Raw genomic sequence first — 20,438 nt, 5'->3', positions numbered from 1 at the left:
CCCTGGGTTTGTCAGCCATCGGCCTAGCCACACCCCTGGAACAGTCTCTTCACCTGCAAGATGAAAATATAATAGGCCAGGGCTGGAGAGATGGCTCAGAGGTTAAGAGCATTGCCTGCTCTACTAAAGGTCCTGAGTTCAATTCCCAGCAACCACATGGTGGCTCACAACCATCTGTAATGAGGTCTGGTGCCCTCTTCTGGCCTGGAGGCATACACACACAGACAGAATATTGTATACATAATCAATCAATAAATAAATAAATAAATATTTTTAAAAAAGAAAATATAATAGACCTCCAAGAGCTGATGGGAAGCTCCCCTGGGCACAGGCATCTCTGGACGGTTAGTCCGGAGCCTGGGACCGTAGCCGTCCAGGGTGCCCCCTTTCTCGAGTCCCCCAGCAGCTTTTGCTTCACAGACTCTGTTATCTCTAAAGAGGCTCGCTTGGGAAGGCTCTCCAGGCTTCTCGTAAAACGGTGACTCTAGGAAAAAGAAATCCCAGAGCGGAGTGAGGACTCTCTCAGGCATGCGGATGCAGCCCTGAAGTGGCATAGGAATGCTCCCAAGGGCAGCGGGGTCATGGGTTCCTAGAGGAGCACAGGGGGCTGGGCAAGTATCACTCTGGCCACTGACCAGGCCCAGCCCCTCTGCCAGCCTGTCCGTGCTGTCCGGCCCAGAGCTTGCACAACAGGCTGTCTGGCAGGCACTCCCCTGAGAGTTTCAGGAAGTCCCCCTTGTCCCTCTTTGATCTTTGACTCTTGGTTCTGCTATAGGCTGAATTCCAGACAGATGTCCTCCCTTCTACATTCTGTTTTTGGCCATGACCCTAAAGGCTGGAACTTGAGTTGTCCCCAAATCCCAGTTTAGGGCACATCTTTTTCTGTGCTTCCGGCATAGTCCAGCTAGAACCTCCAATGGCGAAGCTCCCCACCCCAGCCAATGAGGCCTTTTGGCGTAGACACTTGGCTGTTGCTTGCTTGCCATGGGTTCTCCCGACAGCAGGCATCTCCCTAAGTGTTCTGCCCACTTCGATCCCTATCCCAGACTGCAACACACAAGACAGGAACAGCAGACAGAGCCCCCTCCCTCCCTGTATCCTCTGAACTGTAAGGTCCCTTGATACGTTACATGTTAAACAGGGCTGCGCCTCTAAGCCCTCGGTTTCACAATCAAATAATTCCCTTTTGGTTTCCGAGTGGAATTTTTGCTTTTATTTTTTAGGGTTTCTTGGCTTTTTCCTAAAAGCAATCAGTCTAAATTTGTCATCACACATCCCCCATTTCCGTGCCTCGGGGCCTCCTTTCATCCCCTGGAATCTGGAAACCATATGTGTGGGCAGAAACCCCCCAGCATCCCCCAGCGCCCTGGCCCAGCCGGGCCCCGCACAGAGCCAGCATGTTTGCGGGGTAAGAGCTTACCCTCCAAGCTGGGACTAGAAAGGGAGTTTCTCTTTGGACCTTCCCCGCGTAAACTGTGGATAATTCGTGTGGTCTAGTGGTTAGGGCTAGAACACATGGGTTCTGCCCCCGGCAAATCTCTTTGACTAACGCCAGAAGTCTGGGAAAGTCCACTAGGGGACTCAGTTTCCCTGCTCACGTGGGAACTCACGGCTTCCCTCCCTCGATCATCTCTTCACCTACCTGGATAGAAAAAGAAAATCTTTATCCAGAATATCTCTTTACATTCTAGGTCCTACCTACTGGGGACGCTAAAGCAGAAAGATCACAAATTCAAAGTCTGTCTGGGCATGGAGTAAATTCAAGATCAACCTTGACTTCTTAGGGAGATCCTGTCTCAGAATTTTACAAGCTAGAGGCAGGAATGGGGATACGGGCACAGCTACCAGCATGTGCGAAGCCCTAGATTCAATCCCCAGTGCCTCAAAAATAAATAAAGGAATAAATAAATAGAATTTATTAGCTTGTGGTGTGACAAGCTGCATGGCCTGGGACATGACAATATTGCTTCATCTTTTGAATGGAGTTAATTTACTTGCCCTGTCCCACACTGCAGGGACTGAGTTCAGGGCCCTATCCCTGTGAGGTGAGGGAGGCGCTATACCTCTGAGCCACGCCCCCAGGCCCACTTAATCTTTCTGAACCTTGGTTTCCTTATCTATAAACTAGAGACTGTTATTATATCTGCCACTTGATTGAATAAGAAAAGAAAACATTCAGAAGGGCCTCGAGCTAAGCCTACTGGAAAAGCCCAATAAGTGATTATTATTGCCCGTGTTAGTGACTAGTCAGAAGGCCGACAGGCAGGTGTGTGTTCTCCAGCCACTTGGACTTCCCTGCCAGACTGCCCTGCTAGATCTGCCCTGGGCCTCCCCCAGCTTAGCACCACAAAGATGCAGACCTTGTCCTTGTGAATCAAGGCTCAGGCCCGGCTGCTCTGTCCAGTCTCCATGACAACCGGAGTCCCCCCCCCCCCCCCTTCCTTCCTCCAGAGCTTTCTGTTTACTGTAAACAGCTGGCCCAGCTCAACCCCAGCTGATCCGCCCAGGGCCAGGCAGACCCTCTCTGAACCAGGGCCTGGTTTGATGGATGAAGGTCTTATGCCCAGTGTGAGCCGGGCAAGCTCCACAGGCCTTTGAACAGGCCACCTCAGCTAGAAGGGAGGGAAGAGGGATGGAGTCGGGACCTGTTACCTCAGACCAGGTCTCGGAGACAAGAACCAGATGGGGTGTAACTGAAGAGGACCACCCCACTAGAGCTGACTTGGCCTTAGGTTGACCTGGGTGCAAGTTCTATTTATTGACTTGTAAATGGAAGATAATAATACCTTCCTTGAGGGAAATGGTTGGCACATGGGCAGATTGGTGATTGTGCCTGCGGCGCTGGCCCAGGACTTGGTTCACACTGTGAGACTGGCTGCATGGTTATGTCACTATCCAGAGTCTCTTCTACACAGGGCCCTTACACAAGTTCTGGCTATTCCTTGACCTGGCATGCCTCAATTACACAAGCCTACACACACACACACACACACACACACACACACACTGGAGAGACAGACGGAGAGATACAGGCAGAGAGAGACAGAAACAAACATGTGTCCACAGCAAGAATACATAACATATTACATGCTGGGTATAAAAGGAAGTTCACGAGAGCCCACCATGGGTGACCTAAAAGGGTCTAGCTGTCTCTTAAACCCTACCTAAACCCGAATTTGATGGCACTGGAGCTGGGGCAAGTGTGCCTTAGCCTCAGGTCTGCTCCCTCTCTCTGCACTGAGCCTCTGAGGTACCCCCAACCCCCGCCCAGTGCAATGCACTAATACACAGTAACACTGTTAGGGCAGGAGTCCCCTTTCTGCAAGTCACGTGTTCAGGGCACGTGTTCAGGGGTCTGGATGTGAGGCCAGTGGCTACCGACTTTGAATAGTCTCCTGCTGTCCCCTTGATTCCCCTGTAGCCTTGGAAGGGCTGGTCAGTTAGGAGAGACTCCTGGCCTGAAATTTAGGCTTGCCCTTCCTCTAACCACCAGACCCACCCAGCAGTCCTGGGGCAGAAGCTGGGGTTAGGCAGGGGCATTCGTTGATTTGACTCACTCCCCACAGGCCCATGAGTAAGTGCCATTCTGGATTTTCAGACCCACCCCCCCCTCCAGGACCTACTTGTCGGGGTCTTCCAGGGTTGGGTCCCTGTGGTTCCCGCCACTGGTGTTTCCTCCAGAGCAGGACTTAGGGACTGGAGGCCTGTGAGTCTAGCTGCCACTGTTGCTCCCACAATTCCCTCACCCACAGTTCTGCCTAACTGGGGTTTTCGCCCTTATACCTTAAGTCTGGACTATTTGAGAAAGAAGAGGAGCCCCCAGTACTGATGTCAGCCCCATGGACTAGACTGGAAATCCCCCACTTCTTACCTTGGCCACTTAGGGAAATGGCCTCCTAGCAGAGGGCCACACCCCGCTAGGGACTTTTTTTCCTCCTGGGGATGACACAGAAGGCAGGGCAGCTTCAGGGACCCCAGCCTTGACAAGCAGCACTTTTAGGCAAGGTGACTGTGCCACACAGACACTATTCCCTCCCTTGCAGGAAGCAGGGTATCATCTGGGACTTAAGTCGGCTCTAGAGAGGCAAGGGAGAAGATAGGCCCATGGAACCAGGGAGGTGCTGCACCCACAGCACCCTGGTCTCCCCTCTGTCTAGCACCCAGTCTGACAGGAGAGAAATGTCATTAACCGTCCAGGTTATTGTTTTAAATCATTAGGTTATTTTTAAAGATTTGTTTTTACTTTGGATGAGTGGTTGCCTCCATGCATGTATGTGCACCGCATGTGTGCCTGGTGACGGTGGAGGTGGAGGCTACTGGATCCCCTGGAACTGGAGATACAGGCAATTGTGAGCTTCCCTGTGGGTGCTGGGAACCCAACCAGGCCCTCTATGCAGACACAAAGTCCCTTAACAGCAGGGCCTTCTCTGCAGCACCGATTGCCCCAAGTTTTCTTCTTTCTTTTCTTTCTCTCCTCCCTTCAGTGCTGGAGACTAACCCATCCCCAGCTCTCTTCTCTCTGTCTCTCCTCCCCTGCCCCCCACCCCCAAGATAATCTCACTGAATTTCTCAGACAGGCATTTAGCTCTCTATCTTTGTGCCTCAGCCTCCCCAGCAGCTAGGATTACAGGCCTGTCCTAACAGGGCCGACTTCAGTACTGGGGGCCAGCAAAGGGTTTTCATTTTTCCATGTTTTGATTACTGTATTTGTGTGCATGCACACACCTGTGCATATGGTATATACATGTGTCATATATAGTGTATGTGTCTGTGCTTGTCAGTCATTCTCCATTTTACTCCTTGAGTAAAAGCTAAGACAGGGTCCCTCAGGGCGCCTGGGGTTTGCTGGTTTTCCATTCATCTGTCTGGTCAGCAAACCCAGGACACCTGTCTTTTTTTTTAAAGTTTTTTTCTAAGATAGGGTTTCTCTGTGGAGCACTGGCTGTCCTGGAACTTGCTCTGTAGACCAGGCTGGCCTCAGAGATCTGCCTGCCTCTGCCTCCCAAGTGCTGGGATTAAAAAGCGTGTGCCACAACTGCCTGGCTCGGTCTTTGTTCTTTCCTCCTTCCTTCTTTTGCAGGAATGCTGAGAATCTGAATTTGGGTCTGCTGTCATATGACAAAACTTCTTCTGGGGGACACAACACACACACACACACACACACACACACACACACACACACACACATCTGCACAGCCCAGACAGGGAACCCTGACAGACCAAAGACTAGCTTGTAACCCAGTGTGTTCTGTTGGGGTTCCTTATGGGAATATGGGTGAGGTGTTACTTACAGGAGCAGAAATGCATCACCAAAGCCCACCCCAGCCTGGGTGACAGTTCACAAAGCTGGGAACCTGCACACAGGTCAGACAGTGTCCTTTCCAAGTGACTAATTTGGTCTAACCCTCTTCTGGGTAACTTGGCTGGTTTCTGCATCTTCCAGGAATCTGGTCTGGTCTTCTTTGCAACTTGACTCTGCTCCTCTAAGAGGAATCTCAGCTTTTTATAGCTAACTCTGGCAGAGTGGGGCCTACTGAATCTGGTCAGTTTCAGGGACTTCCTGAAGTTATTTTGAGTTGTTTAGAGACAGGATCTCATTAAGTTGCCCAGGTTGGCCTTGAACTCCTGGGCATACTTATCACGTCAGCCTCTTGAGTGTTAGGGTCTATAAATGCAAGCTACCATACCTGTGAAAATAGCAACTTTTAGCTTTATTTATTTACTTGTTTGCTTTTGTGGCGCAGAGAGTGGAAGCTGGGGCCTCAAGTACATTAGGCCGGAGTTCTCCTCAGCTACAAGCTCAAGCCTTAGGAATCTTCATAAACACAAAGGTGAACATTGGTGCCTTAGGCCCGCAGCATCAAGAGTTGAAACCCTGAGGCTCAGAAGTTGAGGTTCATCCTCAGCTGTATGGAGATTTCAAAGGCAGCCTGGGCTTATGTAAGAACTTATGTGAAATAAAAATGAAAATTTTAAAAAGGGCTAAATTTGGGCATGATGACACATTCCTGTAATCTGAGAAGTAGAGGCAGGACCATCAAGAGTTCAAGGTCATCCTTGGCTCCTTAGCAAGTTCAAGAATATGAACTTGGGTTGTGTGAGACCCCAGCTCCACAAACAAAATTAAAATAAAAAAGAGGGCTATAGATCTACCTTAGCATATATGAGGCCCAGTACCACAAACAAAAAGAGAAAGAAGGAAGGAAAGATGTGTGTCATGTTATCAGAGTTCAAGAAGCTGGAGGGATGGCCTGATGGTTACTTCTGTTACCTGGGTGTGGTAGTGCACACCTTTAATCCCAGCACTTGGGAGGCAGAAGCAGGTGGATCTTTGTGGGTTTGAAGCCATCCTGGTCTACAAAGCCAGCTCCAGGATTGCCAGGGCTACACAGAAACCCTGTCTCAAACCCCCCAAAAGAGTACCTAGGTTCCATTTCCAGTACACACATGGTGGCTCACACCTGTAATTCTAGTTCCAAGGGATCAGATGTCCTTTTCTGACCTCTCTGGGCATCAGACACACACATATATATGTACATACATACATCTAACCCATACACATAAAATAAATATAAATTTTTAAAATGTTATTATAATTCAGTTTTCATTTTAGATAAAAAATTTAGTAAGCCTAAATAAAAATTCTATTTCTCTTGACCCTCAACCTGGATAGCTGCTTTGCCAGGCCTATATGCAAGTTACTGTGTAACCACCATTCTTGTGGAGGAGGAGAGACCATCTTCTTGAAGATTACAAGGTATGAGTGGGCCAATTATTTTCTTCCTGCATTGCAAACTATATAACTCAGAAAGTCACAGCTCTGCTCAGACAGGGTCTAACTGGCTGGGGTCCACAAGGCCTCGGCTGGTGGGAAGATGGCCATGGACCCACCAGGCACCTTGCTGTGGGCCTTCCTATGATAAGAAAATATATGGTGGAGAAATAGGAGAGGAAGAGAGACAGAATGGTTCGTGTGCTGTGGAAAGACGCAGAAAGGAAGAAAGGAAGATGGTGAGGAGTGGGCTGATGTTAGAGGCCTGCTTGGCACCCAGGGCCATGGTGAGGGCCAGGCCAGGGTCCCTGGGCCACGCTAGCCAGGGTCTGTGTTGATGTTCATGGTTCCTGTTGCTGTAGAGTACTATGCTGATTCCAGTGGGCTGGGTCGCCTCCTGGGGCCGTGATCCACGCTGCTGTTGGGGCTGAACCAATCTGGGTGGCCTTTGCTGCCAGCTGGGACCGTGGTGACAATTAGACCTAGGCTGCTACGGAGGGCCATGTCTGGATCCATGGTCCTACTTCAGCCAAGGTCTATGTTGGTGCCCATGTCCCATGGTGCCACCAAAAGCCACATGGAGCCTGGAGTTAGGATGTCGACCAGGCATAGCTGCTGCCTGAACCTGGGTCTGGGTCTGTGGCCCAGCTGCTGCTGGGGTCTGTGCTGATGTTTGTGGTCTAGGTTGCCACAAAGGCCCACACAGAGGCCTGAGATCTGGGCTGGAGCCTGTGGTTTAGTTGGAGTCTGGGGAGCCATGCCACTGCAGGGGCCATAACAGATATGTCTTCTGGGCTTAGGCTGCTGCTGGGCGTCATGGCTGGGTCCGTGGCCCTATAGCAGTAGCTAAGGTCTGGAGATTGACATATGTGGCTCTTATTACCACCGAGTGCCATGAGGATGCCCAGGGTCAGATCAGCCACCTGAGGCCAGGTTGGGGTCCAGGATCATCAGGGCCAGAGCTGCAGCTGCCAGCCATGTCAGGGTCCATGGCCCTACTACAGCCAGGGTCTGCGCTGATGTCCGATGCACCTGTTATCATCGAAGGCTGTGCAGATGCCTGAGATCGAGGCAAGCCCCCTCAACCCTGGTACCATTTCACTGGCCCTGTTGTTATTAACAACAACAAGACTCCATCATCGTAAGCAAAGCTCTGTCACTGGGATACTGTAGGTTTACCACCCCAGACACCCAGCATCCTTACCCTGCCGCCACAGCGCCACAGCATAGCAAGCGAGAGTTTATTGATCTAGGGGTGTAGCTCAGTCGGCAGATGGCTTGCCTGGTATACACAAAGCCCTGGGTTAGGTCCCCAGCACTCGGTAAACTGGATCAGAAATTCATAGTTAGGCTTGGCTACAAAACAAGTTTGACTCCAGCCTGGAATACATGAAGCCCTGTCTCAAAAAAAGTGGGAGTTTATCAAGGAAGAACAACCACACAGAACCTGTTTGTTGGTGGCTTCTGCTTCTGGTCTCCTATCTGTGGGGCCTTCCTGAAGGCCACAGAAAATTGAGATGCTTGCCATTAGCAACTTTGTGCTTACCCCCATGCACCTCCTCCCTGTGTGTGTGTGTGTGTGTGTGTGTGTGTTGGGGGTGGTGGGGGTGGGGTGGAGGTGTCTCCCTATGTGACCTAGGTTGACCTTGAACTCATTATGTAGACCAGGTTCCTGCCTTAGAGTCCTGAGCTCTGGAATTACAAACTTGAGCCATACACCAGCCCATGTCTAGTCAGGACAATCTCCTGACACAGAATCAGATCGTTTTCCTCTGTGTCCTCACAACGTGACCAACTGGGCAAGTGAGGCAGGAAATCAATATGGCCACACTGGAGATGCACAGCCTAAAACATAGCAGGGTGCGTTGAATTGCCCAAAGCCACACTGGTTAGCAGAGCTGAGATTCCTGTGTGTGCTGGCTCTCCTCACGTTCAACCACAAGGTGCCTTGGTGGTTCAGAATTCTGACGAGGAAGACACAGTTCCCAAGGCGCGTGGGACTCATGGGAGCGCACCCCGCATGTCCAGGGAAGGGGAGGACTACCCTCCTGTCACTCTAGGGAGAAGACCACCCCAGGACCCTCTCTGTATTCGAACATGTAGCTTAGCTATGGGCAACACTTCTAGAAAAGAGCTAAGGCGAGGGCGTGGAGTTTTTCCAGTGCCCAGCTAAGTCAGAGTTGCCACTGTGTCCAGCTAGCACTGCCTCCTTCATTCAAAAGCTCAGATGTGGGAGGGAGGCTGAGGGAGAGTGAAGGGCAGCCTCAACTTCTAGCCCCATCCCCCTCCCTGACAGCTGTAATCTGCTTGGGAAAATCCCCCCCCCCCCCCCCCTGCACAGGAAAAAATATTAGTTGTCCCGATAACAAGGAAAACAAAATCCAGCACAGGGCATGAGAGACTTCCTGAGGCGGAAAACAATGTCCAGGGAGAACTCCGTAGAGCAGGGCTAAGTTGGAAGGCTGAGTGGGAGCCCTAAGGACACTGGTCCAGTCCTATCCGGCCGGCGGGGGAGGGGGATGACAGATCGAGGAACTTGGAAAAAAGATTTCCACCCCCCAAAACCTTGAAGTCTGGGCTGTTGAGCTACATCCGGGAAATGATTCAGGACAGGGTCACGTCCCCACTTAGGACGCCAACCCCTTTGCTCAGGTGCTCTCGGCCACCCCTCTTCCCTCTGGACCCAGCCTGCTTTCTCGGGGGCTGTCTACAAGCCCTAAGGGATTGTGAGGAAGGGAGAAGAGTCCCTTCTAAGTGGCCACCTGACTGAAGCCACTGGAACCCCATAAGCACTCCCTCCTTGCCCACAGCCACTTCCCTAGGTAATTTTCCACGGGGACAAAAAGAGTTGGACCCTTGTGAATGCCTTGTTCTTTGTTCCTGGGTTGGAAGACTCATTGCCCATGTTGTCCTCTGGGGCACTGGCCCCTGGGCTCAGTGGATGGGTGTGTCTTCTGAACACCATAGGCTTTGGGGGAAGCATTTCCCCACCCCTGTTACACCAGTGGGGGAGCCTTTAGAAACAACTGTCCCCTAAGCCTCATCTCAGACCAGGTCTCTCAGGATCTGCAGGATCCAATGACCCCTGTGTGTGGCCAAAACAGAGGATTCTTGCCCTATGCTCCTGTCACCCTCTGGTCACTTTCTGTCTTCTTCCCACCACCAGCATCAGAACTGGACCCTCGGACCCAGGTGGGAGCCCCTCAGAAGTGGCCACCTAGGCTGGTGATCTCTGGAGGTGTCCGCAGAATGCTCTGCCCCCAGCTGGAGACCAGCTGCCCGGCCCTATAGCAGGTTCTGGGTTACTGCAGCCCCTCCCTCTGCCTCTCCTTCCCCCTGGGCAATGAAGCCTGGGGCCTTTGTTCTCAACCAACAGGAGTGTGACCAGAAACCCACCCACAGTTTAATTACAGTCCCATTCAGTGGTCACAGGCTGGGCCACCATCCTCACTCAACCTGCTCTGCTTTGGCCCCGTGGGGCCTCCAACCCAGCCCAGCCCAGAGCTGCTTCCCCCCCATGCTCAGGGTCATGCCAGCTTTGTTCTCAGGAGGACCTAGGTCTCCTTTGCCCCAGTACCTCCAGTCCTGGTTCTGCACAAAGCATAAAGGCTGGGACCACCCTGAGCATCAGGGACCCTGATACAATGCTGGTACAGTATGTGACATGCGGCTGTGCCCAATTCTGGGCTCTCATGAACTACTCGGTGTCAGATGTGATTTCTGGCTCATTTAGAAAAGATATTATTTATCTTATCTGAGTCACATGTATTTGTACCACATGCGTGTCTGGTGCTTGTAAGGACAGAAGAGGGCTGTGGGTTCCTGGACCTGAAGTTATGGAAGGATTATGAGCCTCTATGTGGGTGCTGGGAACTGAACCCAGGTCCTCCGCAAGAGTAACGAGTGGTCTTCTGAACCGTACCTCCCAGGCCCCAACTCACTTTTATTGTTCATAATTACATTCCAGTCAGTGACTGTTAAAGCCTGTGAGGACTATATATTCAGAAAGCCACCCACCCTGCTCTCTGAGGCCTTGCTGGACAGAAGGAAGCCCCATCACAGGGTAGTGCCACTTATAGCCCTGACTGTCCCAACGGCTCCCACAAGCGTGGTAGGTGGAATGCTGCAATCGCTCCACCCATATTTGGTCAATGACTTTATATCTCAGGTTTCAGGCGAGCATGAGCACCCTCTTACAGCAAAGGCAGGAGAGGAAAGACAGAATGAGGTGTCACCTGAAGCCAGCCAAAAAGAAGCAACTAAGGTCCTCTTTGGCTCCTGCTCAAGCATTTGGCACCTAAGGGGCTTCTAAGTGAGGGCCCGTAGGTTGCCACACCCTCTCCTCAAGTGGTCTTGCTCACCTGGAAGGCAACTTGAGGGGTTGGACCTCAGAGAAGTTTTTGTGTTCCCCCTGAGGAGACCTTTGGGTCTCCTGTTTCCCTCTGGAAACAGGGGCAGACACAGCCCCCAGTTCCCGCCACAGTATTTTCCAAACAGGTGAAAGATGCTATGGACAACTGGCCACCTGGTTGTGGGCAAGGGGAAGCCCCAGTGCATATCCCCAAGGGTACATCACTGGCCAAGGCCCTGCTTCTTCTCCTTAAGCTTCAGCGCTGACCCTTGGCCTGGGCAGTGGGGAACAGGCCTCAGAAGCTTGGAGAGAGGGGGCCAAGAAGGGAGGGGGCCCAGTCCCAGCTGCCTAGCTCTGGGTACTAAACAGGCTGCGCCAGGGGCAGCAGAGATGGGGGCACTCCACCACCTGCTTTTCCTTGTTTTGTTTTCAGGGCACTAATTACTGTGCTGAGCTTGGAGCTGCCTAATGAGGCCGTTTGGATTTCCTGTTGTTCTGGCTTCCCAAGACCCTTAAAGGGCCAGCATCACACTGGGAGTTTGCCCTGGGTGGGACTGCGCAGTCTGACAGGAGCGAACATAGAGGGGTTGTCTCTGGGCTCAGCCTGGGCAATGAGCTGGGGGGTAACCTGTTCAGTTCAAGGCTCCTCTAACCCCCAGCAGTGCTCACCCAGAAGTGCCCTCACCGGAAACAGGAGCCTAAGAACCTTGGGGTTCAGCCAGGGCTCAGGGTGGGGTGAGCGAAGCAAGAAGGCCAGAGCTGTGGAGGAAAGGCTGGTGATGTCACCGGTGCCCAGACTGTGAGAACCATTGCTGCAGCAGGCAGGAGGGAAATGCTGTGACGTCCTGTCGTGCTCCCCCTCCTCCCACTGGAAAATAAACACTTGTTGTGTGAGAAACCTGAGCCGCTTCTGAAGGGCGGACTGTAGATCAGACTACCCCTCCGTCAACCTGTTTATACCACACCAGCAAGGCCTGCAGAATGCATGCAATCGCTTTGCACTTTGGGGTTCTCCTTGGCTAGCCCCTAAGGATCTGAGCTCTGGGGATGTCTGGGAGCCCATTCACATGCCACATGCTACATGCCACATGCCACAGGCTGCAGCTGGGCTGGTAGGCAGGTGAGGGAGCACCATCTGTCTGCTTGAATCTCCCTCAGATCTGAAGCACAGCCTCGGCCCCAGGACCTATCCTAAGTGCCACTTGGGCTGTAAATGTCCAGGCTGCAGGTCTCTAGGAGGCCTGGCCTGCAGCACCCTCCCCTACAGACAGGGTGACGACATTGTTGTTCCTATACTACAGGGTCTTCCGCCTGAAGTTCCGGCTCCTAAATGGTGGGAATGAGGGTCCCCGGGACAAAGCCGGCCTGGTTCCCGCAGCCACCTCAGAATGGACGGAATCCCCATTGTGTATGGGCGCCCCATGCCCGCCCTCCCTTACCCTCACCGGACATGCCAACAAACAGCTCATTGAGCCTGGGGAGGGGCCGGAGAGACAACAATGTCCCCCAGTAGGCCATGGTAGTGAGCTCAGCTGGGGGTGGAGGCTGCCGTGGAGGCTGGAGGGCGATGATCTCAGCCTTGGGAGGGCTGGCCAATGTGACAAGCTGACCTGAGCCTGGCCTCCCCAGTGAGGCTAAGAAGGGCTGGCCTCACTCTGACTGCCCCACCCCCCATGCTGGGAACTGACCAGCACTTCCCACATACTTAAACTACCCTGTCCTACCTGGTGCTAACTGGTACAGCAGGCGGGTCCTTGGAACCCAGGAGAGAGATCCTGGACCCAAGAGGCTGGTGGACACTTCCTCTGGCCCTCGTGGAGGTCCAGCCCAAACAGATCTCCCAAACCAGCAGCCCACACTGTTCACGGTAGAACTTGCAGACCAACAGGCGAATGTGCTTTCTATGACCAAATCTTCGAAAGAGACCAGGACGGTCTTGACCAGCCCTGGGACTTCTGCACAGCAGGTATTCAAGGCACACAATTGGTCTAAGTGCCCCCAGAGCTCACCTTACCTTGAGCTTCTGTGGAGAACTTTTCGGACATATGGCCTCAGGTCATTCTCCCGAAACACCTTTGTGGATTCCAGGTTTGATTAAACCCTGTCTCCTCTGCTGTCCAAGCCTCACTGGCAGCCTTTGAGGGAAATAGAAGGAAGCGGCTACTAGCCCCGAGAGTATGCGGTCAACCTGCCTCCATTCTACAGACGCTGGGCCAGCCAGGTGAGGTTTACAGAGATGGAAATGCGGAGCGTGTCTTTAGGGTTGAGAGGCTGCAACAATGCCTGGGCATTCTAGATCACCCAACTGTCCATCCATAGAAACTGTAGTCTCAGGAGTAGACCTGGGCATTTTGGTCCATTTGGTCCCCAGCCTCAAATGCAGGAAGGCTTTGTGCCTCTGTCCTCTCTGTACCTCCCCACATGACACTTCCTACATTTCTCTGTCCATCACTGCCCTGCGGTGGCTGTACAACTGCCTCTGCTCAAGAGCCCACAGTTGAGGCTGGATTCATCTGCCTGGTGAGTTTCCATGCTCTGGCCAATAAGTTCACATTCAACCTTACAAGTCAAGATTCTGTCCCCTATCCGGCTCTACCAGCAATACCTACTCATTTCCTCCCTTATCCTGGGCCTCTCCTTGCCCCTCAGGAATGTTCTCCTTCCCTCTTTCCAAGTACCGCTCTTGGGCTGCTGAGATGGCTCTGAGGTTAAGAGCGCTTGCTGCTGTCTTCCAGAGGAGCAGAGCTAGGTCCCTAGCATCCAGACCAGGGGCTCACAACCACTTGTAACTCCAGTTCCGGGGCATCTGACATCCTTTTCTGGCCACTACAGGCACATGTACAATACACTAACACACATATACAAGCACATAAGTCAAATAAACAAATACAACAAAGATCTGGATTTTTGTTTGATTGACTTTTTGATAATCCCGCCTCCATGAACCTTCCTCCGAGTCATTGTTCCACAGGCTAGCTATCATGTTTTTTTCTTTTCTTTTTCCTCTTTTATTTTTGAGACAAGATTTCTCTGTGTGGCCCTGGATGTTCCAGAACTTGCATATAGACTAGGCTGTCCTCAAACTCAGAGAGTTTGGGGATTAAAGGCATATGCCACCACCACTCGGCTTCTTTTTCCTTTTTAAAATATATTAATCAATTAGTCGTGTGTGTGTGTGTATGTACATGCACATGCACACATAAGTACACACAGTGTTCGTGTAGAGGTTATAGGACAACCTTAGCATTATTTTTTAAGACTCATCTCTCATTGTTCTAGATCCTTCCTTCTGCCTCCATCCTCCTGTAGGAGAACAGGGATGACACGTACACTACTGCACTTGGCTTTTATGTGGCTTCTGGAAATCCAAACTCATGTCTCTCTGTACAACTTTACCTGACGAACCATCTCTCCAACCCCCACATTCCTTTTCCTGTGCCTCCATGTTGTCTCGACACCCCATGGGCAAAGAGTCAAACCACTTATTCCTTTGTGGCCTCACACGGGAGATCTTCTCCACTATGGGATGGCACTGGTACCCAAGCTTTCCTTCAAAAAAAAAATAATTTAGGGCTGGAGAGATGGCTCAGTGGTAAAGAGTACCGCCTGCTCTTCCAAAGGTCCTGAGTTCAGTTCCCAGCAACCACATGGTGGCTCACAACCATCTGTAAATAAGGTCTGGTGCCCTCTTCTGGCCTGCAGGCAGACACACAGACAGAATATTCTATGCATAATAAATATTTTTTTAAAAAATATTTATTTATTTTTATTTTATGTGCATTAGTGTTTTGCCTGCAGGTATGTCTGTGTAAAGATGCCGGATCTCCTGGAACTGGAGTTACAGTTGTGAGCTGCTGTGTGGGTGCTGGGAATTGGAGCAGGGTCCTCTGGAAGAGCAGCCAGTGCTCCTGAGTGCTGAGCTACCTCTCCAGCACTTGGTACCCAATCATTGTACATATATGTTTCATTCATACCTGCATGTACACACACGCATAGGAATTCAGTGAGGCCTCAGGACAATGAACTATGAACCTGTAGTACCATGCTGTGTGTGTATGTGTGAGTGTGTATGTGTGTGTGTTACTGTGGATTGAACACAGGTCTTTGTACATACTTAGTACATGCCTTTCCACTGAACTACATACCCAGTAGCACTGTGGACAGATTTGTCTCAGCTTCCCATAGCTTCTTCTAACCAGAGAGCCACAGTGCTGAGTGGGGGTATTGAGGACCGGAAGGGAAGAGAGGAAGTTGGGCAAGGATGCCGAGATGACTCCCACCGTGGGGGTGTTCCTGTGACCTCAGAAAGAGCCTGGAGAAGGATGAATGGGCACAGAAGTGTTGAGGCTTTTTCCTTGCTGAGCTGCACTGAACCGAGACCCTGGCGTTGGTGACCCTGACTTTTCACCATGACTCAGGGGTTCCCAGACCTTGACTTTCTTTTTTTTTTTTTTTTTTTTTTTTTTTTTTTTTTTTTTTGATTTTTCGAGACAGGGTTTCCCTGTAGTTTCTAGAGCCTGTCCTGGACCTAGCTCTTGTAGACCAGGCTGGTCTCGAACTCACAGAGATCCGCCTGCCTCTGCCTCCCGAGTGAGACCTTGACTTTCTATACCTACAGGCTGCAGGAAGGCACTCAGCGGCCCTCACTCCTTGGGGCTAAGAGGAAGCCCAGTTCCTATTGCCTCTAGGCCTGTCTGGACACTTTCATAGACACAGGACTGGAGGTTCGCTGTTAACCACACGCAGGGCAAGTTATTCATTAGCAAACATCAGTATGCAATTCTCATTAACTCCAGGGTAGAGTTCAACCTGGATTAGTGGATACATAGTGTAGACACTGTCACAGGAAGTCCTCCCATATGTCTAACCTAAATCCTTCCTGCCACCATTGAAGTCCATTTCCTTTTATTCTGCCTGTGCTGGGAGAAAGAGAGAGCTGACCACTGTCCTCTGCTTTAGACCCATCACCTACTTGACCATGGCAGTCAGCTCTCTCCTTTCTCCAGGGAACAGTGACCTGCCGGCTCAAACAGCTGTTCAGAGTTGGCACCTGTCCCCAGTCTCTTTCTCTCTATGTAAGAAATGTGCAACCTACTTCCTGGTCCAGGCCTAACCCTTCCTTCCAGGAGACTGGGCACTAGGGCTGAGTAAGTAAGCCCCCACTCCTAGGTTCCTGCTGGTAGACAAAGCCAGGGGTGTGGCCCCATCCCCCACCTCTTGCTTGTCCTAGGTGGCAGCTGAGATCAGAGATCAGAGATCATGTCGGGAAATGAGGGCAGAGTTGCTTTTGAGAGATGAGTTGTGGGTTCGTGGGAGAAGCTGTCGGACACAGAAGTACCCAGGGACTCCCAGGGGTCGGGCAAGGATGGGCCTGCAAGCTGAGGGAAGCTTGAAGCATCGAGGGCTAAGAGGAGACCTGAACAGCTTTGCCCTGGGAAAGATCACAGGGAAAAGTAGGCCTGCGGAGAGGATCATAGAGGTCAGCCTGGCAAGGTTAGAGGTCAGCCTGGCAAAGTTAGAGGTCAGCCTGGCAAGGTTAGAGGTCAGCCTGGCAAAGTTAGAGGTCAGCCTGGGGAGGTTAGAGGTCAGCCTGGAGAGGTTAGAGGTCAGCCTGGCAAGGTTAGAGGTCAGCCTGGCGAGGTTAGAGGTCAGTCTGGCAAAGGTGGAGGTCATCCTGGCAAGGGTGGAGGTCATCCTGGCGAGGTTAGAGGTCAGTCTGGCAAAGTTAGAGGTCAACTTGGGGTTAGAGGTCAGCCTAGTGAGGTTATAGGTCAGTCTGGCAAAGGTGGAGGTCATCCTGGAGAGGGTAGAGGTCATCCTGGCGAGGTTAGAGGTCAGCCTGGCAAAGATGGAGGTCAGCCTGGCGAGGTTAGAGGTCAGTCTGGCAAAGGTGGAAGTCAGCCTGGCGAGGTTAGAGGTTAGCCTGGCTGGCAAGGGTGGAGGTCTGCCTGGTGAGGGTGTGGAGAATGAGCTTCTTAGGGAAAGACTGACCTCAGGATGAGTAAACCAGGCTAAGAGCACGAACGCCCCCACCCTGCCACTGCCACATTCTTCAGGTCAAGTTGTCTTTCTATGCAATGACATCCTGAACATTGAGGAACACTATCAGGAGGCCCCCAGCCTGACCTGTGCTTTTGGTTTGAGGTTTTTAAAGATTGTTTTTTTTTTTTTTTTTTTTTTTAAGGCAGGGTCTTATTTTATATCCCTGGGTGGTCTGGAACTTGCTACATGCATAGAACAAGCTGGCCTCAAACTCAAGAGATCTGCCTGACTCCAGACTGTATTTTTAATTTCCAGGTGTATCTGTGAGAGGGTGTGATACCTCAGGAAGTTAGAAGAGGGAGTCAGATATCCCAGATCTGGAGTTGCAGATGGTTGTGAGCTGCCTGAAATGGGCGCTGGCCACCAAACCAGGGTCCTCGAGACGATTATGTAGCTAACTATATTATTAAGGATGGCCTTGAACTCCTGATCCTCCTTCTGCCTCCACGTCCTGGATCACAGTTGTGTCCCACTCTTCCAGTGAAGCCTGGGGTCTCTCTGCCAGGTTGGGAGCTTTCCCTCCCCTTCCCTGTGCCTTCCTGCCCCCTGGCAGAGCGTGGAGAGGAAGGAACTAGGGAAGGGGAAACCAGGGCTCTGGGCAAGTTGCCACAGAGGCTGCCTTAGCCCCAGCCTCCTCTTTAGCTGGAAATACCCGATGTGTGGTTCCTGGCCCTAGCTTTCCAGGCATCTCCTGGGTTTGGCAGATGTAGCTGAGGCAGCTGTGCGCTCACATCAAGTTGGCCCTGGCCACGAGTCTTATCTCAGTTCTGCAGCTGCCAAGTCTATGCCCTGCTCTGCCTTCTCTCTCCCTCTGCCTTTTTTTTTTTCTTTAGGTGTTTTGAAGCAGGGTTTCTCTGTTGTCTGTTCCTAGTTGTCCTGGAACTTGCTCTATAGACCAGGCTGGCCTCAACTCAGAGATCCGATTGCATCTGCCTGCTGAGTGCTGGGACTAAAGGTCCACCGCAACCCTCCTGTCTTTTTAAGTACCCAACAGACCTGAGGAAAGCTTCTCACTCAACATGAGCAATGAAAAAGAAGCCTACTGTCTCTGCAAGCCCTAGGTGCTCTTACTGAAAAAGAACACTCATCCTGTCCCAGGCCCCATCTGTTTGAGTGCTCTGGGAAGCAAGGCCAAGGAGACAGTATGAAATTGCTCCAGGCCCTAGGTGCCTGGGACCACGGAAGAGGAGATAGGAGGCCTTCCTGGCCTTCCGAGAAGCCCAAGCAGTATTCCACCATACCCAGTGATCCTGCCCACTTGGGTATCCTTTATTTGGCATATGTTGGGTCCTCAAGCAAGAGCAATCAGCCCGTGGACCGTGGACCCAGGAGGTGTGTTCTCTGAGCCTCTCTGAGTGGCCTGCACTCTCAGTGATCAGATCCATTCCGGGATACCTCTTCCTTCCTGCAGGTCACCGCTCTGAAATATCACCTCAGCAGGAGGGCTGCCTCTGTGGGAAGGCTTTCTCTGGGAGGCCAAAGCGTAGGCAGCGATTCTCAAGGTCGTTCAGTCAGGGCCTTTACCACAGTAACCCTACAAAAGGCCTCCACTCTAGAGTTCTCACACTTGTGTCCCCCCCATGCGTCTTTCCTGAGGACTGTGTCCCTGTCTTTTCTCTTCTTCTACCTCCGAAACTCTTTTGTGCCCTGCCCCAAGGGGGGCCTCTGGTTGTCTTCGCCTTGCCTAGAGGGAAGGAAAGGAACGAAATGGTCGTTCCAGTCTTGCGAATGCAGTCCTTTACTTCCCAGGTCTCTATCATCATCGCATTGCACACAGGAAAAAAGCAGGTGTAGAGTCGCGCTTAAGTTTCAAGCCTAGGACACACGGCTAGGGCTCGGTCATCTTCATGCACCAGACCCCAGGCCACTTCAGTACTTGGCCTTGCCCGGTCCTCTTCAAATCAGAACCCGTCGTGACTTCAGAATACCATGCCCCCCCCCCCTTTTCTCCCTAGCCCTCCGGTTTTATCATCAGTTCTTACATCCTGTTTCTTTCCTTGAAGTCCCCCCAGCCAGTCCTCGAGGCCAATGCTAAATCATCATCTTCCTCTCTCCTCCCTTAGCCTCAGGCCTATTCTCCTGGGAATCCACTCTGACCCTGGGCGAAAACTCGAAGTACGTAGTTTCGCAGTTTCTCTACGAAGGAGTAGGGAAAAGTGCGCCGCGCTGCGGGGTGCTGCCTGCTGAGCGGGAATCCAGATCCTAACCGCTGGCACCCCTCGAGGGGAGGGGAGAGGGCGGAGGTGCTTCTGCGGCGGCATCTGTCCGAGGCGGGCGGGAAGCTGCTGCATTAAATTGTAAAATCGATTTATTGACCGGCAGGTGCGAGCAGCGGCAGATGGAGAGCAGCGCTGCCCGGGCGCATCTGCGGGGAGCGGCGGCATCGATCCTGGCCCCCCTCTGAAACCGTTCGTCCTGGGCCTTTCTGTCGGTTCACTCCTAAATGCAGGGCCAAGGTCCGAGAAACTGCGGCGCCTGAGTGGCTAGAATAGCTCAATTCCCTTCTCTATCCCCTCCTGGCCTCAGGGCCCGAGCTGTGCCCCCACGGCTGGCAGGCTCTGCCAGCCCCACTGCCCCAGTTGGCACGCGGCAGGCCAGCCTGACGCGTGGCAGCGCCCTGCGGCAGATGAGGCACGCGCCGGCCTCATTTCAATGTGAATGGTTCGAATGAAGCAGCCATGTGGCAGCAACAGTTTGCAAATCTCCCCGCCTTCTGTGCAGCTCCCCGGCCGCGGTTCCCAGCACGTGGCCCCTTCTCCGCAGCGACCGCAGCAGGGTCTCTCAAGGCTTAAGTGCCCCGCCCCAGACAGGCCTGCTTCCCCGCCCCCAACCTGTCCTGCGGGCGCAGTAGCCCAGACCCCACCTCGCATCTACTCTGGTGCAGTGTGCCCGGTCCAGACCGCTGTCCCTTGGGAAGGGCAGCGGCTAAGAGGAGGGCTAACACCGCGCTGGAGGTCTCTGAGCTGAGCTGGTGACCCTAGGGAGCGCTCACAGGCAGGGGAAGGAGGCCTGAAACCTCACCCCAATAACCTGCGGCCAGTTTGGAGACACAGCTGAAAAAAAAACTAGCTTTTTTTTTTTTTTTTTTTTTTCAGTTCCAGGGGTTGGTTCTGCATAACTGGAGAAACTGAGAAGTGGCATCCACAGTGGCCAAGAGGAGGGAACAGGAAAAACAGAAAACTTCTAGGGAGAAAGGCTTTGCCTGGCTTCCCCGGTACTCGGACTTCAGAGGTGGGAAACGTTGAGGATGCCATGGAGTTAAAGAGCTGTGGA

The sequence above is a fragment of the Arvicola amphibius genome, chromosome 5 (genome assembly GCF_903992535.2).
Source record: "Arvicola amphibius chromosome 5, mArvAmp1.2, whole genome shotgun sequence".
In the NCBI taxonomy this organism is placed as follows: Eukaryota; Metazoa; Chordata; class Mammalia; order Rodentia; family Cricetidae; genus Arvicola; species Arvicola amphibius.
This window is presented reverse-complemented; position numbering follows the sequence as displayed.